This window comes from Culex pipiens, chromosome 2, assembly GCF_016801865.2.
Source record: "Culex pipiens pallens isolate TS chromosome 2, TS_CPP_V2, whole genome shotgun sequence".
NCBI lineage: Eukaryota > Metazoa > Arthropoda > Insecta > Diptera > Culicidae > Culex > Culex pipiens.
The window spans coordinates 126,700,494-126,724,201 of NC_068938.1; the positions used below are offsets into that span (position 1 = coordinate 126,700,494).

The following is a 23,708-nucleotide window of genomic DNA, read 5'->3' on the forward strand; positions in this document are numbered from 1 at the left end:
GGCCACTTAAGTGATATTGATGTACTTTTTTGAAGCCGGATCTCACTTAAATGTATGTAAACTATGTCCGGATCCACCATCCAACCCAACGTTGGTTAGGTTATCAAAATACCTTTCCAACGAGTCTAAAACATTGAAGATCTGGCAACCCTGTCTCGAGATATGGCCACTTAAGTGATATTGATGTACTTTTTTGAAGCCGGATCTCACTTAAATGTATGTAAACTATGTCCGGGTCCATCATCCGACCCATTGTTGGTTAGGTTACCAAAAGACCTTTCCAACGAGTCGAAAACATTGAAGATCTGGCAGCCCTGTCTCGAGATATGGCAACTTAAGTGATATTGATGTACTTTTTTGAAGCCGGATCTCACTTAAATGTATGTAAACTATGTCCGGATCCACCATCCAACCCAACGTTGGTTAGGTTATCAAAATACCTTTCCAACGAGTCTAAAACATTGAAGATCTGGCAACCCTGTCTCGAGATATGGCCACTTAAGTGATATTGATGTACTTTTTTGAAGCCGGATCTCACTTAAATGTATGTAAACTACGTCCGGGTCCATCATCCGACCCATCGTTGGTTAGATTATCAAAAGACCTTTCCAACGAGTCTAAAACATTGAAGATCTGGCAACCCTGTCTCGAGATATGGCCCCTTAAGTGATATTGATGTACTTTTTTGAAGCCGGATCTCACTTAAATGTATGTAAACTATGTCCGGATCCACCATCCAACCCAACGTTGGTTAGGTTATCAAAATACCTTTCCAACGAGTCTAAAACATTGAAGATCTGGCAACCCTGTCTCGAGATATGGCCCCTTAAGTGATATTGATGTACTTTTTTGAAGCCGGATCTCACTTAAATGTATGTAAACTATGTCCGGATCCACCATCCGACCTATTGTTGGTTAGGTTATCAAAAGAACTTTCCAATGAGTCGGCTATGTCCGGGTCCATCATCCGACCCATTGTTGGTTAGGTTACCAAAAGACCTTTCCAACGAGTCGAAAACATTGAAGATCTGGCAACCCTGTCTCGAGATATGGCCACTTAAGTGATATTGATGTACTTTTTTGAAGCCGGATCTCACTTAAATGTATGTAAACTATGTCCGGATCCACCATCCGACCCATTGTTGGTAAGGTTATCAAAAGACCTTTCCAACGAGTCTAAAACATTGAAGATCTGGCAGCCCTGTCTCGAGATATGGCCACTTAAGTGATATTGATGTACTTTTTTGAAGCCGGATCTCACTTAAATGTATGTAAACTATGTCCGGATCCACCATCCAACCCAACGTTGGTTAGGTTATCAAAATACCTTTCCAACGAGTCTAAAACATTGAAGATCTGGCAACCCTGTCTCGAGATATGGCCACTTAAGTGATATTGATGTACTTTTTTGAAGCCGGATCTCACTTAAATTTATGTAAACTATGTCCGGGTCCATCATCCGACCCATTGTTGGTTAGGTTACCAAAAGACCTTTCCAACGAGTCGAAAACATTGAAGATCTGGCAGCCCTGTCTCGAGATATGGCCACTTAAGTGATATTGATGTACTTTTTTGAAGCCGGATCTCACTTAAATGTATGTAAACTATGTCCGGATCCACCATCCAACCCAACGTTGGTTAGGTTATCAAAATACCTTTCCAACGAGTCTAAAACATTGAAGATCTGGCAACCCTGTCTCGAGACATGGCCACTTAAGTGATATCGATGTACTTTTTGGAAGCCGGATATAAAAAATAGATGAAACTTGTGTACAGCCATTGTTGTGAGGAAGGCTCCAACCACATAGGTGGATTAAGTTAGTTTTTTTTTTCAAGTGGGCAAGTCGTCGCCGTTGTGCTGTCTTGACACGCGGCGTAGCATTTTGACGCTTGACAAACTTAAAGCGTAACTTTTTTGGGAATACCAAGGAGAATTTCCCTTATACCATTGAAAAAGCGGAGCATCAGCATTTACCGTCCCAAATTCGCATCAATTAGGAAAAAGTATATCAAATGTGACAATATGGCACCACACCGACGTAGTGGGCTTGAGTACGGCCGTGTGGCTGTGTCCATTTCCATGCTCTCCCTTCTTTTGCATCTTGTTACTGTTGCTTTTTGCCCGATCGCTTGCTTGCTGGGCTCGTGGATCGTCGACACAAAAACAAAAACAACCATGGCGAAGAGTTCAACGACGGGCGGCCGGGGCAGCGTGACCAGAGACCAGATCACCGGGAAGGTAGATCTACCCAGCCACGCACACACAGTCAGGCAATGCCCACTACTTGCTGCTGGTGGGGCAGGTTTGGCGACGGAACCTTCCGTGCGCGGTCAGCTTGGCCCAAGGAGTTGGCAGAACCCGACGGAGGTCCCGGGGAAAGAAATGAATAAAAACAGGAATAAAATTATCAAAATAACAGGTTTCTTGTGCCCGCGAAGAAATTCGCTGACGCGATCGCGAGCTGGTCATTCCAGTTCAGCCTCTGCTTGGAGGAGCCACCGGCAGTCTGGGCACTCTGAGCAGGTCTGATACTCTGGGATCGAAGAAACATGATTTGGCTTTGCACAGAAGTTGGGGTGGAGCGCGCGCGCGGTGCGTTGATCTACCCCGCGGGAGAAATGACAACCAGCGGTCCAGCGAGATGTTCGATGCTGGAAATATGAACAGCTGTAAAATATGTTTGCAAAGTCACACTCGTACGAGATGAGATGGAATGCTGGTGCTCGAGGTGGATGCTGGAGTGAAAGGTCTGGTGCGCCGAAGAATTTACTTTTCTCAAACAAAAGGTGAACAATCGAAATGAGGGAGGATGCTGGGGAAGGGGTCTTGAACTAATTTGAGAAGTATGTTGATTGTTTTACTTGTTCGCTTTGGGGGTGAGCAGCAGCGATTGGAGGTGAAGTTTGTCGTCGATTTGTGGACGAAACTGGGTTAACCTTATTTGACTTTCTTCGTGATGATTTTTATGAGCTGAAATCACAGACTGAAATGGATACCGAACCTCTGTATATTTCCCTTACTTTCAAAAATTGCAGTTTACAGTAATAATTGTTTCAAAATGAATTGTAATTTGACACACAACCTAAAATACTAAAAAAAGTTTTATGTTTCAAATAAACCTATTGTAACTTGATTATTCAGTAATAAAACAGAATTGAAATTGTAAAATGATAACCCAAGAACTTAGAAATGCCTTTATAAGCTGTAACTAAGGGTAATTACATTTGTTAGAAATTGGCTGAGTATATATAATTAGGGTGGGTACGTTTTTCAAAAAGTTCTCGGATCAAGTTTTAGTATGGTTCCCCTTGTAGGGCATGCCCATAGGGACTTTCATGCCAAATATCAGCTTATTTGGTTGTAAACTGGCTGCGCGCATCAGGGTTAAAGTTTACATGGGAATTACTATGGGAAATTGGAACTTTTTTTTCAAACGCTCCTACGGGTCTGGGAAAATCACGCGCCAACTTCTGGTAGGGTCAGGCCTATAGGGAATGGTCTGGAGAACACTTTTCCCGAAGAGAACATATGGATTCGTTGTCCCTAGACCTGGCGCATCGGCAAACAATCCGATGTCTCCGGAATCAACGGTTTTCCCTCAAAAAGCATAAAATTTTCCTTAGCATGCTATGAAAGCTTGATGAACACCGCGACGCCATATGTCAGACAGCTACCACGTGGTTGAAATATTTGCAAAAAAAAATTCAAATTTGCTATGCAAAGATTTTGAATTCGACTAAATAATATCAGGATTACTCGAAATGATCATTTTCTAGTTAAAAGAAGGTTTGCAATTAAATATTCCAGCCGTTTCTCACCCATGTGGTAGCTGTCTGACATGCTTTTTGATGCTTTTTGAGGGAAAACCGTTGATTCCGGAGACATCGAATTGTTTGCCGATGCGCCAGGTCTAGGGACAACGAATCCATATGCTCTCTTCGGGAAAAGTGTTCTCCAGACCATTCCCTATAGGCCTGACCCTACCAGAAGTTGGCGCGTGATTTTCCCAGACCTGTAGGAGCATTTGAACAAAAAGTTCCAATTTCCCATAGTAATTCCCATGTAAACTTTAACCCTGATGCGCGCAGTCAGTTTACAACCAAATGAGCTGATATTTGGCATGAAAGTCCCTATGGGCATGTTCTACAAGGGGAACTATACTAAAACTTGATCCGAGAACTTTTTGAAAAACGTACCCACCCTAATATATATGGTTTTTTAAAGTTATTGATTATCTGGCAACGCTTTTTAGAGATATCTTCCCTTATGAGCAGTTCTCTGAGATTTCGGTCATTCGATTGTTTTTTTTTTGTATTTTTTAATCCGACTGAAACTTTTTTGGTGCCTTCGGTTTGCCCGAAAAAACCAACTTTGCATCTTTAGTTTGTCCATATCCGTATAAATCTATAAAAAATCACTTTGACCCAATCTCACCCCCAGACCCAATGTCACCCCCATTGACGGTATTTCGATTTTTTGAAAAAATCACCATTGATTCAAAACTTCATAACTTGGTCGAAGATTTTTTGACCATTCTGGAAATTTCTGAAAAGTTGACATATCAGAAAATGAAAAAATAAATAAAACTAGTGATTTTTTGCAAATCAAGTTTAAGTAACAAAAATGGAAATTAAAAATCACCAAAACAAAATTTACCTTGTATCACAATTTTCCAGTGTAGTCCTTATCCATTCCTGCAACTTTGCCGAAGACACCAAATCGATCAAAAAAATTCTTCCAAAGATACAAGTTTTAGAATTTTCATGAATCATTTTTGTATGGACGGCTGCCAAATTTGTATGTTCAAAAATGGAAGGGTCGTACCGCCCCTCCGTCACGAGATATCAAAAAACGGACCTCGGATTCGTGTTCACACGGAGAAAAAAGAGTTCCCAAAATCGTGAACAAGCGTTCATGAAAATGGGAACCACGAACAAAGTGTTCAAATTTCATGGTACGTTTTTCAAAATCGTACCAGGGACAAAAGTTACCTCTTAGGACAAAGTTTCACGCAAATCGAAGAGGGATCAGGGCAACTGCTGTGTGAGTTGGCGGAGAATTACCCATAAATAAATCTATTAACATAAATTAAATGCAAAAAATTAGACGAAATTTATGACCGAACAATTCGGTCAAAAATACAAATGGGCACGATTTTATTCTGACATCATTCTAAATATATCTCAAATTTTATCGAAAACAAGATCTAACATTTCCCTGAAGCACTACAAACGACCTAAGTCCCACAAGTTCAAACCGATTTTGTCAATGACCATTCCCTGTCATTACCCCCATTATTTTCAAATTAGCTGAATCGAACAATGCCACTGCGCTGCACCGAAACCCCGATCCCAAGCGTTTCAAATGCCCAAACAGACTCTCCTCCACATCAACAGTAAAAAAAAAACAAAACTCTCAGAAATAGAAGCCACTCCGAATCAACGACCAGCAGCAGCATCATCCTTTCCCGATCGCGAGCAGCAAAACCAGTTTTGTTCCGATCAAGCCTTCGCGCGACCTCTCTGCGCGGCAGGCCCCAGACCCCAAAATACCAGCCACCAGAAGCAGCCGAGTAAAGTGGCCTTCCACAGCATCCCTTTTGGACGACGCGATCCTCCAGATCGTTCTCGCTCCAAGTCTCTCTGCGATTTCCCCCGTTCAATTCTCTCGCTCTAGTAAACATCTAGAGATGACGGCTGACGGCATCGTTTCTCTTCATCGAGTTTTACGAGACGCGCGTTAGTGACTTGGGCTAAGGCTCTGTCCGGCACGCGTTTTGTTTTGGACGATCTCCAGCCGCCAAGCCGGTTACGCTCGCGAGCGCAGCGACTTAGTTGAGAGAGAGCGAGTTGTTTGTTGTTCAGCTCGCTCTGGGACGCTCAGTACAGCGTAGTCCGTCGTCGCGATCGGTTCGAAGTTTCGGTCGTTGCCGTTGTCTACAGGTCGGTCTGTAGTGCTTGTAGTGTCAGTGTTTGTTTTTGGGATTGTGGACCCCTGGAGGGATTTAACCCTAGGAAGGATTAAGGATCTGGTTTGGAGTGTGTCGCGCCGGATTAAGTTGGATTATCTTCCTGAGTTCTACGGAAAAAGGGTAGAAACGAGGAAGGAGCGTGAAGATTGACAGTGAAGAAACGAAAACTGTGAGTTTCCAGAAAGGAATACCGAGAAGAGAGCTAGTAGAATCGTTGTGCAAGAAATCGTTGGCTTAATTGGGAAGTGAATTAAAATCACGATTGTATCATTAAAACTTGGCCAGAAACCCTCGCTCAGCTTAATAGAAAAGAAGATAATTCGAGCTGCTCTAGTGAAGATGAAGTAAGTGTTTAGTGTACTGCTGGTGAAGAGAAGCCATTCAACGGTTCGTCAATGGAGCAACAGCTGGAGCATGCACACACCCCTCGACGGGGCGGCCTTTTTTGGATTACCTCGCTTGCAAATATTGGATTAAACGGCCTCACCCACAACGCTTGCGCCGAGTACCATCGGCCGTTGGCCGAAAATCTCGACATTTCATAATCAGGCCACAAGTATTTACAACCCACCCTCAAAACCGCGCACATTTCAGCTTCAAGGCTCGTCTCTTAAGTGTTCAACGATACCCGAGGCTTCGTTACCTCTCGAAGAAAGGGGGCAATTAATGAAGGCTCGTTTTTTTCGCAACATCTGCACACACGTGTGTGTGTGTGAGTCGTCTACTACTGCTGACTCAAGTCGTGATTCGCAAATCGCACCCTGCTGAACTACCTTCTGCGGGTTTGATATTTGGGCTCCGCTAAGCTTCTTCGCCGTACCTTAGTTTTAGTCGTCGATCAGGGGTTCAATATTCCGTCACACTATGCCCTGAAGGAAAATCGTCACCGTTGTGCCATCTCTTGCGTTTCATGGCTTTTTTCCCCACTAGACAAAACAAGACGACGTGCAACAAGCTAGCACAACGGTAACGAAATGCTTACCTCTTCGAGGTCGATCCTCCAAGACTGAGTCGTCGTCGTCGGAAAATGCCAGAACTTCTTCTTGTAAGCGGAGGAGGATCGGCATATCGGTTTTACGATTTGTTTTCATACAGTCGAGCGTGTGTTTTCTTTCCCCCAGCGACGATAGTCGTCGTAACAGATTCCAGGCAAAACGATCGTTATCGCATTTCGATGGTTTTAGGTTTCGTAATGGTTTGCACGATTAGCGCAAAAAAATCCCAGTTATGTCGCCCGCAAAAGCGTGGGACCGGTTTGGAATAGTAGGGATCAACAAAAGTTGATTTTTTTTTGCTGCTGCTTTGTTTTGACTAAGCTGATTAATGATTAGTATCGCTGCGAAGCATATCGAGCTTATCTATGAACAAAAATATGGTAGATTCCTATTTTGGGCGAAACTTTGCATAACTGTTAAACTTCCATTTTGAAAAACCTTTTGTGCTCAAAAAGGATCGAATTAAGTGCATTTGCAACCAACAAACCTCCAAACCTTTTTCCGAAGTCCTCGTAAAAAATTAAGTTCGGATAAGGCCAATGCAGCAAACTTTACTACAAGTTTTTGTCATTTTGTGATACTTTGTACCTAATCATTTTGAAAATTTGATTGAATATTAGTTTTTTTAAACTTAAAAAAAATATCTAAAAATTAAACTTTTATGATTTTTGGTCACCTGTTAGCCCATAGTGATATGGCGGGGAATATTCATTTTGTATATAATAACAAGCAATCAATCGCTCATATTTGACTAATTTCTGGTCGCGGAACTCGAACTTTACGTTCAAAACAAAAAATACAAAAAAAAACATTTTTGAAGTTCTTGGAACATTTTTCACCACACGCAAAAAAATAGTTTGCTTAAACGTGAACAGAGTTCATGCCAGCGGTAACCAGGAAGAAAACTGTTCAACTTTTATGGTGCAAAATTCAAAATTCCATGAACTCTGTTCACGTTTACGCGAACTCTTTTTTTATTTTTATTTTTTTTAGTGGAAGAGATCTTGTCGTTTGCAGATGATAAAATTTTATGAGTTTTTGAAACACAATTCAAAAAATCTTTAAATTTAAAGGCATTTTCAGTAGAACAAATTTCCAATAAAATATGAAAACTTTTGATTCGTGTTTCGAATGCAGATAAAAATATACAACAAATCGATAAATTTTATATACACAAAACTGATTAAAAAAGAATTTTATATGCATACTTGTTAAAAAGATTCTAAACTTAGTTAACCTTCGTTAACTATAGCAGCAACCTGAGTGACGGTACATTTGACTCAAAAGTAAAATGTTAACAATTTATATCTAACTTTAACAAGACAAACTAACGCAACGCAACTATTTTTTTAAACACTAATGAAAATAAAAACGTTTTTCCGAGAATAGTACATGAACCTTGTATGGCTTACCACAGTACATGTTTAAACATAATAATCTTAAGACAAACCTTATCAATTGGAAAATATTCCAAAAATAAATTGAAATCCTATTAATGTCACCCCGTTTTACGGTATGACAAAAGATAAGTAGTCCAAGTCAAAAGCAAAACATGGTTTTTAAAATTATTTGCTATTAGTTTAATATTTCAGCCTGGGATCAATGTTGGTTTTTAAACAATTTGCCTTTGCCTTAAAAACCTAGCGATAGAATAAAAAAAATAAAAATTTGAAACAAGCAAATGACAAAAAAAACTTAATGATACTCATAAATAATGTAATGTATAATCAAAATATTTTGGAAGTTTTGATGGTAGCCACAATTAATATATTGGTTATAGGACATTAAAAAACTCTAGATTTGATTTTTTTGTAAAAATAAGATTTTTTGGGCAGATTTTGAAGGGGAGGGGCTTATTTTGAGGGGTGAAAAACTCTTTCTCAAATACAATTTTGCAAATAAAAAGTATTGAGTTTATTGTCATTTATTTTAAATATATTCTTTAGTCCAAGACACTTTAGGAGGACGAATAACACTGATCTACAAAAATTGACAAAAATTTCTGCGTAGGCTCAACTCGATGGAAAGCATGAAGTTTGGGGTCCACAGAAACGCGTACACTTCGAATATTTCAAAAATATTTAGACAGGGCCGAATTGTTTTTCTCCAATGTTTCTATGCAGAATCAGTTCGCTGTTTTTCCCACATATTGCATGCAATTTTTGGATTGTATGCAACAGCGACGAACTGCCCTAATTCTCCATACAAACTTTGGAGAAAAACCATTCAGCCCTGTCTAAATGTGTTTGAAAAATACAAAATGCACGTATTTCTGGGGACCCCGAACTCCATGCTTCCCCTTATTGTGCCTGCGTGTTATTCGTCCTCATAAAGTGTCTTGGACTAAAGAATATATTTAAAATAAATGACAATAAACTCAATACTTTTTATTTGCAAAATTTTATTTGAGAAAGAGATTTTCACCCCCCAAAATGAGCCCCTCCCCTTCAAAATCTGCCCAAAAAACCATGCTTTTTGGGTGTTTTTAGAACCGCCTTGAGTCAAGAGTACCCAAAAACACCCAAAAGGCAAAAAAAATGTTTATAGGACCATTTTTACCATGTGTTTGCGTTGAAAATCTTTTATTTTAGATTTTTTTAGTATGATAAATTTTTGTTTCAAAATAAACATTGCGTTAAAAAAGAAATAGTGAAAACTTTGAAAAAATATTCAAATGTTATAGAAAAGACCATAAATTATCACTAGAATAATATAAACAGAAAAGTGGATTGTAAAAAGAAGAAAGCAATAAGGCCGTTTTTTGCAGAACACAAATTGCTCAATTGGACAAGTGAAAACCAAAAAAAATCATCCACAAAATTGTCATTTATGAGGTTATTGTTGGTTTCTTTTCTAAAGTAAGTCACACTCAAAATATTTGCTTAGTCTCCCCGTTCCTAATGACAGCACAACAAATCTCGTTCCCCCAAAAAAAACATACCATAAAATCACAGTTTTATTGTTTTATCGCACTCCGTGGCTTTCTCCAAAGTAACGTTTTTGGTCACAGCACTATCAATGTTTTACAACCAATCAGATATAAATCATATAAAAGTGTCACAGCGAGCTTTGGCGAAATGTGATTTGATCGAATTGGTTAGATAAGTTGATTCATTTTAATATTTCTTTGATGTCATTTTTATAACTGTAAATTTAGTAAATTAAAGTGGAACACCATACTCTGAAATTGAGTTTCACCTTTCTGGACAGAAAGTCTCGAACCCAAGCCTTGTCCAATGCTAGGACTTAATTTTACTTTCAGCAAGTTTCAATTGACTTTTTTGCCAACCGACATTACTCCGGCTAAATATCGGACTTGCTTTCCAAGCCGCCTTTTTGTTTCACGTCTCATTTCAAGCCTAATCAAATCGCACATGAATGTTGTTTTGAGGGGAAATTTCGAACAGAGATTTTTTTTTCTGTTTCTAATCTTCGGCAAATTGAACCACGCAGATCAAAGCTTGTACCACTAATTTGCGCGTACGAACATATGAGCGCGCGCTAACATAGAGAGGGAAAGTGTGCGGTGTTTCATCGAGCCAAAGTGGAGCTTAGAGAGCTGAGTTTCGATTGGGGGGATCGTTTTGTGTATCGCATATGAGCACGGCGGCCAATTGCAGGTGAAATTGGGCCTCTTTTCGTGTGATAAATCATCTTTTTTGTTTCTCATTAGCATTTCACTAATTTCTCCCGCGAAGATGAAGTGACCCAATTTCCGAGACGGGCTTTTTTACCGGGCTAGAATCTCTGGACCATAGTGGAAAGCTTAACCTAAATAACCGGTTATATACGAACCATTCACAACGCAAGTGTCGAATTATACCCGCAGTGGAAACAGAAGGGAGAAGACGCTTCCTCTCAGCCACTGCAAAGTGTGTGTCTGACGTTAAAAAGGCTAAAGATTGATAGCTGAGCACCATTGACTTGCTTGTCCAGCCAGCAGCCGGTCCCTCTCATTAAAGAGTGATTCCTTCATTTGCGTTTCTCCGCCGAACCATTCTTCTATCAATCTTCAAGATTTCAATTACGTAAAAATGGGAATCCACTTGGCTACCGAGCAGAGCCCCCAAACCACAGACCGCAGCGTTTTCCAGTACAGGATGTCGATGTTGTGAGCTCTTGTCACAATTTTTTCTTTTGGTTTTTGGCTGATTTTTGGCATTTCCGTCTGATGAGAAAAAAAATCGCACAATTTAATAGTTTTGTACTGTTTATCAGTAATTTCTCAAACACACGTTGATTTCTCTCTTGCATAAAATATCGTACAAATGAGAGCTCAATGATTTCGTTCCAAGAGGAATCTTGGTCTCACTGAAAGAGTTGCCGATAAAATGTCAAAGCGCCGCCGACTTGTGCTACCACTTTTCGTAGATGACAATTTTGTGTAAACAAAGTGAACACAGTCGAAACTAGTGCTGTTTTGCCTTATAACAGAGATATTCATGAAAATATCGTTTACTCATTGATGTTGGTTTGAGAGTTTGCGAGAGATTTTCACAACATCTCAAGAAGCTATTAGGCTATGGCAAACAAACAAACAAACTCGCACTTTTTCGCACGCACGTCAAACTGTCAAAAAGTTTGTTTGTTTGTAATAGTCTAATACGTCCATAACGTTCGTCACAATTCAATCGAGGATACCAACAGACCTCAAAAGATTTTTTATTCTCAAAACCGCCATTTAGGAAAAGATAGCACTACCTCGCCCAAGGTACGTGTGCTAAATCCCTCGAACAAGCCTCGATCGCATACAGGTCACATAATGAACTTCAGCGCAAAAAGGGGCACTTCTTCAACTCGGGGAATGATGGACAGCCGGCAATTTGTGGCCACGTTCCGAAGGGAAGCGGGAGTGGGAAATTTGGAAGAATCTGCTTCGCGAGAGGCAATAACTATGCACACGGGGCTGAAAAATTAGGTTAGTCGAGGTTTCTTTTTTTCGGGTGGGGAACTTTCAAGTGGCGGGGAAAGAAACGAGTTTGGGGTACTTCCTCGGAACGGTCGCACCGCACACCTTACTTTCGACAGCGCCACAGAGATTACGAGAGTTAAGTCGGTGATGAATGTGGCTAAACCGGCCTCTGGGAACAGTGACGATTCAGCTGAAGAAGCTGGCGATTAATCTAGCGAAGTGGTTGTAAACAGACGATCGTTAGCCCATCTCTTGTTTCACCAGCGGCGATGAATTTGAGGTTTCTCGTGTCTCGTTTTGGAGGAACGGGCCGTGTTTGCAATTCCAGGTGGAACGACCTTGATCGGTATACTTTGGCGGTGGCAAGCAAACCTTGTCCGGACGACGCCTTGCGGTCGGGTAGATCCAATTTCACACAGCACGTCAGCGGCGACCGCTGACCATTGTTTGGTCCAAACCGCAGCAAGACCCCGGACCAACTACCGAGAACCGTGTGTGTCTATAAATCTACAATCGCGCGCAGCCTACGCGACCTCCGCCGAATACGGAGTCGAACAGAATAAAGGCAGAACGCGGAATGCAACACGCCCCAATTGGAGCTCCAAACTCACTTTCAACCGGAATAGATAGGAGAAACTTTGCTGCGAAAGGCAACACGGCAGGGGCGCGGACTTGAAGTCCACGGGGGCGACGAAGAAGAAGAGGCTTTCTTGCAGAACGAGATGATCTAACCGGATGTAGCCGGGTAGAAGAAAATTATATGCTCTCGTTCTTATGACCGCATCTTCGTGGAAAGTGATGGTGGCCTTCGATGGAACGTTAATCGCTGAAGAGAGCATCGATCGAAGACATTTGAATTGGTTTGGTAGACCGCACAGACATTGTTTCTACGAGATTTCTAGAACAATGTTGATGGGAAATCTTCTTGAACTCGATCAATATCATTTTTCATGAAGAAACACCCTCAAAGAAGCCAAAAAAGGTCAACTTTTCCTTCCGGACCATCAGGTCACCGCGCACAGGTCACAGACCTCCCAAGCTCTGGGCAGCCAATTTGTAACACTTTTACCGCGGTGAGGGCTCCAAATTGTGCACGCTTTTGTGGCGCCATTGTCACCCGGCTGTCGATGTCGTGAAGAGGGGGCACACTTTCGTTGTCGTCATTGTTGTTCCCAGCAGTAAACAAAAAATCATAACCTCTAGCAGACAAAGGCAGACCCAGCTGTAGCATCAAATGTGGTTGAGGAACACGATTTTTGATGGAAGGGAGTGGGGGGTGACTAATAAAGACTGACCTTTCTCTTCTTGGCGCGCTGTGGAAATTTATGACAATTGCCATTCTGCTGGCTAACTAACTGGTTATAACTGTTGAATAGACCGCGCGAGGCTCGTCGTGAGCGGTATTGGGCAGTTGACCTCAAAATCGCGGCTCGTGTGGTTTATGTTTTTATTGTGATAGAATGCGGACAGATTTGTCGTATGGCAGCTTTGACAAGCGTTTCGGGACATTGGGGACATTATCGCCTGGTGACGTGCAAGGTGGTAGATTTGAAGATCTGAAATATTGAACTAACTCTAAAGATTTGAAGGTTTCGCACTCAAGTAAAGAACTCAAGAGGAAAAATTTAATTTTTTTTGAATTTTAGTTAATTTCCTGCGAAATAATAAAGTTGTACCCTCACAGATCACCCAGGGTTGCCAGGTCCAAATTTAAAAAAAAATCTGGCCAAGTATCTATTTTTCAGCCCAAAAGGTTGAATTTATATTTTCATTGATTTAACAAATTATTCGATTTTTTATAAAACTTGTTAATTTTAATCAAAAAGTTGATCAAAATTGCCAGAAAATTAAAAATCTATCTAAATCAGTCTAAATCTGACACAGAAAATGATTAATCTGATCTGCTGCAATGTTTTAATCTTAATCTGCTGCAATGTTTTCTAGGTAATTCGAGGACACCCTAGAGTTAACTGCCGTTTTACGGCGATATGATGTATACGCCATCGAGGTGATTTTGCTGTAGACACGATTTTCTGTTTTTGTTCATTTTTTCAATTTAAAATGACTAATTTAGGGTCTGCTCTGTAGAAACTGTTAAAAAGTACAATAAAAATGTGGCCCCTACAAAATTTCTTGTTTTTTTCCTATTCTCTACGATTTTAAACCACAAACATCATTTGGCCGAAAAAATAGCAATAAAAAATCACTACTTTTACTTCCCAATGATGTATGTATACATTGCTTGATCAAAGCTGGCTACTAGGCTGGCTATATTTTTTGTGCCAGCTATTTTGACAGCTGAGCGGATCCCTTAATGCATTGTCCACGTGGATACTTTAAGGGGGGGGAGGGTATTAGGGAGCGTTCTTTTATTACGTAACGCAGTTGGGGGGAGGGAGGGTTGGAGGCCGTGTTACGCTCCATACAAAATTTTTAAAATTTGTATGGAAATTTTGTTACTAATGGGGAGGGGGTCTAAAAATCCGTTTTTTGCGTTACGTAATAAAAGAACGCTCCCTTAGCAGTTGTATAAGCTCCATAAACACATTTTTTTTTGCATGAACAGTTGTCCACAAAGGTGGGTTTAGAATTTTCAAAAAAGTATCTACGTGGATGTGGATAAGGTGTCATCCATTAAGTACGTCACATTAAAATCAGCCAAAATTTACTCCACCCCCCTTTGTCACGATTTCCCTATGCTTTTAACACGCAATGTCACGCTTACTCAAAACCCCCCTCTTCCCACAGAACGTGACGTACTTTATGGATGACGCCTATTGGACGTCCCCTAAGAATTAAATCGAAATAATGTAATAAAATATTGCCAAGTCTTGATTTGGTCCCAAAACCTTAAATCAACATTCAAACAGAATTTAATTTGACTTCTAGCAATTCTCAATGTATACATACATCATGATGAGTAAAATTGGCGTATACATCATTGTTTGTTTGCTTAATAAAAAGGGCCCCAGAGCAGTTTTTTGAAAAATTCTTTCGTCAGGAGGTAGCTTTTAAGATTCTTTATCAGACTGTACAATAAAATTGAAAATGTCCAAAATGGCGTATACATCATATCGCCGTAAAACGGCAGTTAAGACCTGTTGGTCTACCGCCATAACAGGAAAGAGGTCATCGAATTTTGACCCCGGATCATACCCGTATTGCCTCAGAGGGTATGGTAGACTACTTTACTGATACAACAGGATGTTCTAGGTCATCCGAGGGCTCCTTGGAGTTGGTCTACCGTCATAACAAGCAAGAGGTCGTTGGATTTTGACCCCGGATCATACTCGTATTGCCTTAGAGAGTATGGTAGACTTCTTTACTGATATAATGGGTTGTTCTAGGTCATCCGAAGACTCCCTGGAGTTGATACCTGTTGGACTACCGCTATAACACGCAAGAGGTCGTCGGATTTTGATCCCGGATCATACCCGTATTACCTCAGCGAGTATGGTAGACTACTTTACTGATATAATGGGCTGTTCTAGATCATCCGAAGACTCCCTGGAGTTAAGACCTATTGGTCTACCGTCATAACAAGCAAGAGGTCGTCGGATTTTGACCCCGGATCATACCCGTATTGCCTCAGAGAGTATGTATACAGAGAGAGAGTATACTTTACTGATATAATGGGTTGTTCTAGGTCATCCGGGGTCTTCCTGGAGTTAAGACCTGTTGGTTTATCGCCATAACAAGCAAGAGGTCGTCGGATTTTGACCCCGGATCATATCCGTATTGCCTCAGAGAGTATGGTAGACTACTTTACTGATACAATGGGATGTTCTAGGTCATCAGAGGACTCCCTGGAGTTAAGACCTGTTGGTCTAATGCCATAACAAGCAAAAGGTAGTTGGATTTTGACCCCGGATCATACCCGTATTGCCTCAGAATGTATGGTAGACTACTTTACTGATACAATGGAATATTCTAGGTCATCAGAGGACTCCCTGGAGGTAAAACATGTTCGTCTACCGCCATAACATGCAAGAGGTCGTCGGATTTTGACCCCGGATCATACCCGTATAGCCTTAAAGGGTATGGTAGACTACTTTACTGATATAATGGGTTATTCTAGGTCGGCTGAAGACTCCCTGGAGTTAAGACCTGATGGTCTACCGCCATAACAAGCAAGAGGTCGTCGGATTTTGACCCCGGATCATAACCGTATTGCCTCAGAGAGTATGGTAGACTACTTCACTGATAGAATGGGATCACCTAGGCACCCCAATACATTTTAATCATTTTTATGCTGAAAATAAATCAAAACTTGTTCTTCATGTTTCGTAAACTTCTACTGTGATTTTTTCACTCAACTTTGAGAAAGTTCAAATTTGAAACACTTACACTTTCTGCAATTGCGGTTAAAACCCTCTGTTTGACATCCATTTAAGGTGACCTAATCCCACTTACACAATACGCACTTAATTCGTTTATCGTGTTGTTTTTTTCGGAACGTGTTCACCCCAAACATTGTATCCAAGCGAGCGATCAAGTGATCTTCAACCCGCCGACCTCCGTTTGTTTTTGCTCTCGTACGCACGACGACTCTTCACGGCTTGTAAACAACTTCCTTAAATGTGTGATGCCCCCAAAGTGGTCGTTTCTCACCTGCTAAGTCACAAAACGCCGCGCTTAACGCCACACTTGATGATCAATAGGCTATCGATGCGTACGTGTATGTTTACCAATCAAATGTAAACAGTTGGATTGCTGAAAAAAAAACAGCGTGCTTAATTTGAGGCCCCAAAAGGTTACCCGCTCAAGAGCGGTTGTTCGATTTCGTACTCCACCGTGGAGTGCACAAAAGAACAAACATTTATCGATACGGAACGTGCTTAATTTCGTCGAGTGTGGCGTGTTTTATTCACGTGTTTTTTGCCGACTCCTCGCCGGGGTGATCTTGATTCATTAGGGACCGCCAAGCGGCGGCGACGTGCCGCTGTCGAAATCCAGCTGATCGCGCACGTCAATGCAATTTCAGCGTACCGCCGAGATTCCATGACCATTTCATTCAAATAAGGGTGGAATTACACGTGGTGGTCCGGTCGAGTTTGGCGGCCTGACCTGGCCGTGGAACGCCAAAGTTGAAGGAAAATTGAGCAATTCTTCTACGCTCTGGGTAGAGTTCGCGCCAATAATGATGAACGCGAGCGCGCACGTTTAGGATGGATTGCGCAGGGGCGTTTTTCTGGGAGGTTGATCGACGTCCTCGAACCGGGCGAGGTCTCGCCTTAATAATGGGTGGTCTCTGGCATAATGTTTCTAGACCGAACGAAAGCAATTTAGCTGAAGATTGCACAGATCCTTTTACGGCGTAATTTGAAGAACTTGGGAGTGTCGTAACCAACATCTGCATCTTTGCTAATGAAATTTGATTCCTTGAGCAAGTCATGGGATGCTTGTACCCGTTTTGCATATCAAAAATAGTATTTTCACACACCTGTGAACCTGCCCCCGGAATGAACTGATCATCGAGATGACCCACGCTGGTCACCATTACATCACTTCCTAACGATCGCACTAATGGCAGCGCGGTTGGTTGGAAATGTGGGCATCGTCCGAGGAAAACACTTCCGCGTGTTGTCTTCAGCGCAGATGAAAGAAAAAAAAAACTTTGAAAACCCCAAAACCGATCACGCGAAACGAGCGAGTCGAAATTACACAAATTTTTACACCTCTAAACAAACTAGACGAGAGCCCATTGTGCTGGCTAATTTCAGCTGATCGATCCAATTTTCCAATCGAGTTTCGCTGAAAACAAGCAAACCACCAGCGGGGCTGTCGATACGTCTAATTAGAGAACACTTTCTACCGACGGATAGGTTCGCAACTGTCGAAACTTTATCTGCTGTGGACCTTAAATGGGCACTTTTGTGCGCAAAATGGACGTCTTTTGGATGAGATCGCCGTGTGTGGTGTAGAAATGGGGTGTTTCAAAAAGTTGATGTCAGAATACAACGCATTCACGTTAGTTAGCTGTAAGATTGCCATTGCAATTTGCACATTCGACGTGCAGATTACTTGATATTTTAGAGTTGTGTTTACGATTCAAATCTCCTGCGTCTTGGAACACCCGAAACCTGAAATCCGCTCCAGCTCATCTTCCCATTAGACAACAGACCTCCTCTAGATTGATATGCTTTCAGGGGTTAATTGCTGTTCGATCGAAGACGTGGTTTAATTTCCTCCCCCAGATTAAACCCATCGATCACTGTGCAATGTTCACACAGGCCAGACCCATCATGACGGCGAACAGTTTTATGTTGCAACACCACACCCATCAAGGGGGGATCGGGAGGCAGTAATTATGAGACACGCTTACACCCCCTCCCGCTGATGCGCGGTCCCCACGTGGTGAAATTTGTTTATGCTCCGGGGGAGGGAGGAAGAAGAAAAAAAGAGAAAATGCTCCAAACGTGAGCATCGCACGCTTTTCCTTGTAATAGAAAGCGTTTCGAGAGCCGCGCAGGTAAATTTTTCGTGTTGTTTTATGATGGGTAAATGCTTCGAGCGGCCTTCAACTAGAGCGCGGCGCGATGATCTGACATCGCGCATTACCACTTTGCGTCAACACCGCGAGGAGGGGGCGCGAAAAGATCGAAATCGGCGGCGCAGTCATGGCCATTTGGTTATTGAAATGCAAATTACCGGACCGGAATCGGTCTCTCGCGCGCTCGGCTACAAAAGGATTTGAATTGCCATCACAATTCAAAGTAACAACAACAGTGCCGAAGATCAGAAAGCATGCGAGAGGTTGCGGCTCGGTGAGCGGCTGTGGAAAGTTGTTCTACTTGTTGAGCAAACAACGCGGCTTTGGAGAGATCCGTCAAAAACAGTCATTCATGCAGGAGACAAAGCAGAACTGATCATGGAATTTACTAAAAAGTTAGCTTAGATCAAAAGGATCCCAAAAATCCAGTTCCATTAGTTCAATTTTAGATTGTCTTATCTTTCAATTTCATGAAGTTTGATGTGTCGAATGATATAGTTTATTGCATATTCCGGAAGTGTCCCGTAGTGGCCATCGGTAACCGATTCCGGAGTGACAGAGATGGGTCAGAGAACAATGGTCATGGCATGGTCGTACATTCTCATATCTTTCAATTTCATGAAGTTTGATATGTCGGATGTTAGGGTTTCTTGAATATACCGGAAGTGTCCCCAAGTGGGCACCGGAACCGGTTCTGGCATCACCAGGATGGATCAAGTAACTATGAAATGACCATGAATTGTCATATCTCTCAATTTTATGAAGTTTGATATGTCGGATGTTAGGGTTTCTTGCATATTCCGGAAGTGTCCCCAAGCGGCCACCGGAACTGGTTCTGGAATCACCAGGATGGGTAAAAAATGAAATGACCATAAATTGTCATATTTTCCAATTTCATGAAGTTTGATATGTCGGATGTTAAAGTTTCTCACATATTTCGAAAGTGTCCCCAAGTGGTCACCGGTATCCGGTTCTGGAGTAGCAAGGATGAGTCAGAGGACAATTGCAGGGTCGGACATTCTCATATCTTTCAATTTCATGAAGTTTGATATGTTGTATGACAAGGTTTCTTACATATTCTGAAACTGTCCCCAAGCGGCCACCGGAACTGGTTCAGGAGTGACCAGGATGGGTCAAATAACCATGAAATGACCATGAATTGTCATATCTATCAATTTTATGAAGTTTGATATGTCGGATGTGAGGGTTTCTTACATATTCCGGAAGTGTCCCCAAGCGGCCACCGGTTACCGATTCTGGAGTGGTTAGGATGGATCAGAACGCAATGGCATACCCGTTAATTGACATATCTTTTAATTTCATGAAGTTTGATATGTCGGATGATAAGGTTTCTTATATGTTCTGGAAGTGTCCCCAAGCGACCCCCGGAACTGGTTCTGGAGTGACCAGGGTGGGTCCAATAACAATGACATGACCATGAATTGTCATATCTCTCAATGTTATGAAGTTTGATGTGTCGGATGATATAGTTTATTGCATATTCCGGAAGTGTCCCCACGTGGCACCGGTGACCGGTTCCGGAGTGGCCAGGGTGGATAGAAAACAATGGCATGACCATAAATTGTCATATCTTTCAATTTAATGAAGTTTGATGTGTCGGATGATAAGGTGTCTTGCATATTCTGGAAGTGTCCGCAAGCGGCACCGGTTACCAGTTATGCCGTGACCAAGATGGGTCAAATAACAATGACATGATCGTAATTTGTCATATCTTTCAATTTTATGAAGTTTGATATGGAACTTGATGGGGTTCCATCAAATAGTCAAAGTTGGCCGTTTCTGGAACCGGTTCCACCGAAACTTGCCAAAATTAATCCCAAGTGGTTCTGGCATACGTATATGGTATTTTTAGCTTAATTTTTAGTCAGTTTTAAGGATCAATTGAATTGAAATGGTACAATAAGTGAATACGTAAAAAAACAATTAAAAAAATAACTTTTCTGACAATCCGGATATCCGGATCCGGTAGGTCATCTTGCCCGAACATCGAGGACGATCTGAACTTCTGACATCGATGGTCAGAATTCGACGATCTGACATACTCCATGGATGTTCTCGCCATTTGTTGGCATTAATGCTGACAACAGCTGTCAGTTACTTGTTTAACACTAAATGTCAATGGGGTTCGTTTTGGGTGGAAAAAAGGGGTGACTAAATTATTCTAAAACAAATCAGCCCCATATGGCAGTCACCACTGAAACAGACCCCATTTTCTAAGAATAACAAAAGCGCTACAAATGTCCTCCTACTCTGTCAACGTTTCAGCGCTCCCCACAAAGGTCGTCGTCCAGCCGTAAAGACACACCGCCGCCGCCATCAACACCACTTTGGTTTCAATTTTCAACGCACACGAAATGATCCTATAAATCATGCAAAGTTTGACCACCTGAAATTGCTCAATTTCTCACACTCCAAAACTAGAGGCACGTCGACCTAACGATCGCGCGTCCGTCCGTACGGCACAGATCTTCGCGTCGTCGGTTACATCGAAAGAGTCTCTCCGGTTGACACGCAAAGCTCCGCGCCTTGAATTCGGAGGCCAATGCGGCAATGAAGTCGGTTCGTACTAAGTGGCATTTTTGCAGGCACACTTTGAACTTTACATTTGGCGGGATCCGAGCCGCCGATTACGACCTGTTTTGTTTGTGTACTCTATGCTAAGGAGGCCCCGATGCAATACGACCGTTTCGAGGAGGAAGATCCCAAACCCCAACTCTACGAAACCGCAACCGGCCTCTCTCGGCGGTTTATTATGATTTTGTTTTCGGTAATGGCATTACGTGCCTTCACTTACTATTTTTGATTTGCGGCTTTACTTAGACGGAGTGGCTTCCAAAAGTACCTTCCTCTCGCAAACCTGCTTGGAGTTGAGGCGCGATGGCCAGAGGCCAAACATGAAACGACTTTGCGCTTCCGTGAAATTCATATTACTTACGACGCGTGATGGATTAATTCGGCGGTCTTCTTCTATTTTGGCTTTGTACAAATTGCGGCGGCTTGCGCTTTTAGTCGGTGTGACTGTTTAACGACGAGGAAGCCCCAAACGGGTACCGGGAGCAAACCGGACTTGAAGCGGGGTTCAACTAGACAAGTGACTATTTCAGAACGAGATTCTCAAAAATCTTCACCGCTGAGATTGTCAGCACAATGAATGGAGTTATTTATAGTCGAGCCTTGTGCAGGGAAGTTGAGAAGGGGGTAGTGGGGGAGCCATTAAGCTGCAGTCAAGTCTGAGTCAATGTTGTTGTGGGCGTCAAAGCAAACAAGGGAGCTGGTCAGCAGCGCAGCGGCAGCTTTCGGAAGATCTTGACACGAAGATTATGAGTAGGAAATATAAGCAGCATGTTTCCAAATTGAGCACCTCGAAAATTGCTGTTCCGTAATAAAGAGGGAGGAGAACTGCTGCCGCAAGGTTGGATTATATTGTAGAGATTTTTGGATTATAGTTCAATCAGATGGACGCTGGATCACGTGAATTTTGTCAAAACATATTTAGACATCTGCAAACTCAAAAATAAGTTTATAATATTCACATTCTATCAAAAAAAAAAAAAAAAACTTTTGCCACATGGCCTTTTGACACTAAAACTGGAAATGGATTGTACAGTCCAGACTCGATTATCCGAAGCTTGTATGAAGGTTGTATGGGACTTCGGATAATCAATCACGAACAATAAAAATCGTTCTTTGTTCTGTGACCCCATTTTAGTCAAATTTAAATGGTTGATTGCCTATTAAATTAAAAAATGCATTTTTTCAATATTTCATCACCGCCATTTTGGCCGCCATCTTGGATTTAAAAATTCTAAATCACTTTAGAGTAGTTTAGGGGTCATACTAAAGCTCAACAATCAAAAATAAGACATAGGAAAAAATTGTCGTGATTCGTTTCGATTATCCGAAGTGAAATTTTGTCAAGGCCTTCGTATAATCGGGTCTGGACTGTATATATATATATATATATATATATATATATATATATATATATATATATATATATATATATATATATATATATATATATATATATATATATATATATATATATATATATATATATATATATATATATATATATATATATATATATATATATATATATTTTGATTTGGTTCAAACTTTGTGGGGTCCCTATGACCAAAGAAGACATTTTGTGTCATTGGTTCACCCTTACAAGGCTCCATACAATTTTGGCAGCTGTCCATACAAAAATGGTCAGTAAATATTCGAAAATATGTAACTTTTGAAGGGATTTTGTGATCGATTTGATGTCTTCGGCAAGGTTGCACACAGAAAAAAAATGCTGGTAATATTCATCAGGAAATGCTGACAAATTTTGTGTCAAATAAATCATGTGTAATATTACATCAGGAATTGGGGAATTTTCATTAATTTCCAGTGAATTTTCACCAGGTTCACATTTTTACACATTTTTTAAAAGTAAAATTACTCAAAAAATGAGATAATATTCAACCAACCAAAACTTCAACCTTCGAAAATTAAACCTTTTTTTTCTGATATACAATGTTTTGCCAATTTTTAAATTAACTTTGTATAACAAAAAAATCAATTTGGGTCATTCCAGGTCAACTGAGTACCGTAAAACGGGGTGACTTTGATAAGTTTGCGATTTTTCCACAAAATCAAGAGTACAATTAAAATACGGTTGAGATTCATACTGACCGTGGTAGAGAAGTGTACCAAAGTACCTCAAGAAGAACTTTTCATAAAATTATGAAAAGATTAAAAAGTTAGTTAGTTAGTTTTTCTTTAAAACTATATCAGCTACTTTAGTGATGGTACATTCAACGTGCAAATAAAATTTGAACATCTTAAAAATGATTTTTACAAGAAAAACTATGACTATCAAAGTCACCCCGAAATTCAAACTAAGAATTTATAACGTAACTATTTTTCTAAACACTATTGAAAAAACTGTTTTTCCAAAATAGTGCATGGACTTTGTGTGGCCTACCCCAGTACATGTTTTAAAAATAATAATCTTGAGAAAAACCTTACCAGTTGGAAAATATTCCAAAAACAAATTGAAATCCTATCAAAGTCACCCCGGTTTACGGTACACTTTTGGATTCGACCTTCACCGATTTGGACCAAACTTGGAGGGAACGTTCATCTATCGATAGTTAACAGAATCCCAAGTTTGGTGCTGATTGGACCATCCCTCTATTTTTGGCACGACCCTCTTTTTTAATGATTTTCTAAAAAACTTTTTTTCTTTTAATCATAACTTTGCAACTATTTGAGCAAAAGACTTTCTACAAGTTGCATTTTATAGAAAATTGTCCAAGGAATTC

General features: G+C 41.0%; 1 protein-coding gene across 16 annotated transcripts in view; it reads left to right on the forward strand.

The window, feature by feature from the left end:
* Positions 1–23,708, forward strand: part of LOC120412548 (disco-interacting protein 2) — a 209,772-nt gene that overhangs the window by 109,402 nt on the left and 76,662 nt on the right. For 3 of the 16 annotated variants that reach the window (XM_052707674.1, XM_052707677.1, XM_052707675.1), the window contains exon 1: positions 5,913–6,316. The exons of 6 other annotated variants lie outside the window; for them this stretch is intronic. The gene's annotated coding sequence lies outside the window, so the exon portion shown is untranslated. Of the gene's footprint in view, positions 1–5,912; positions 6,317–23,708 lie in introns of those variants that run through there. 7 more of the 16 variants (XM_052707678.1, XM_052707679.1, XM_052707680.1 and 4 more) reach the window with 3 other exon arrangements.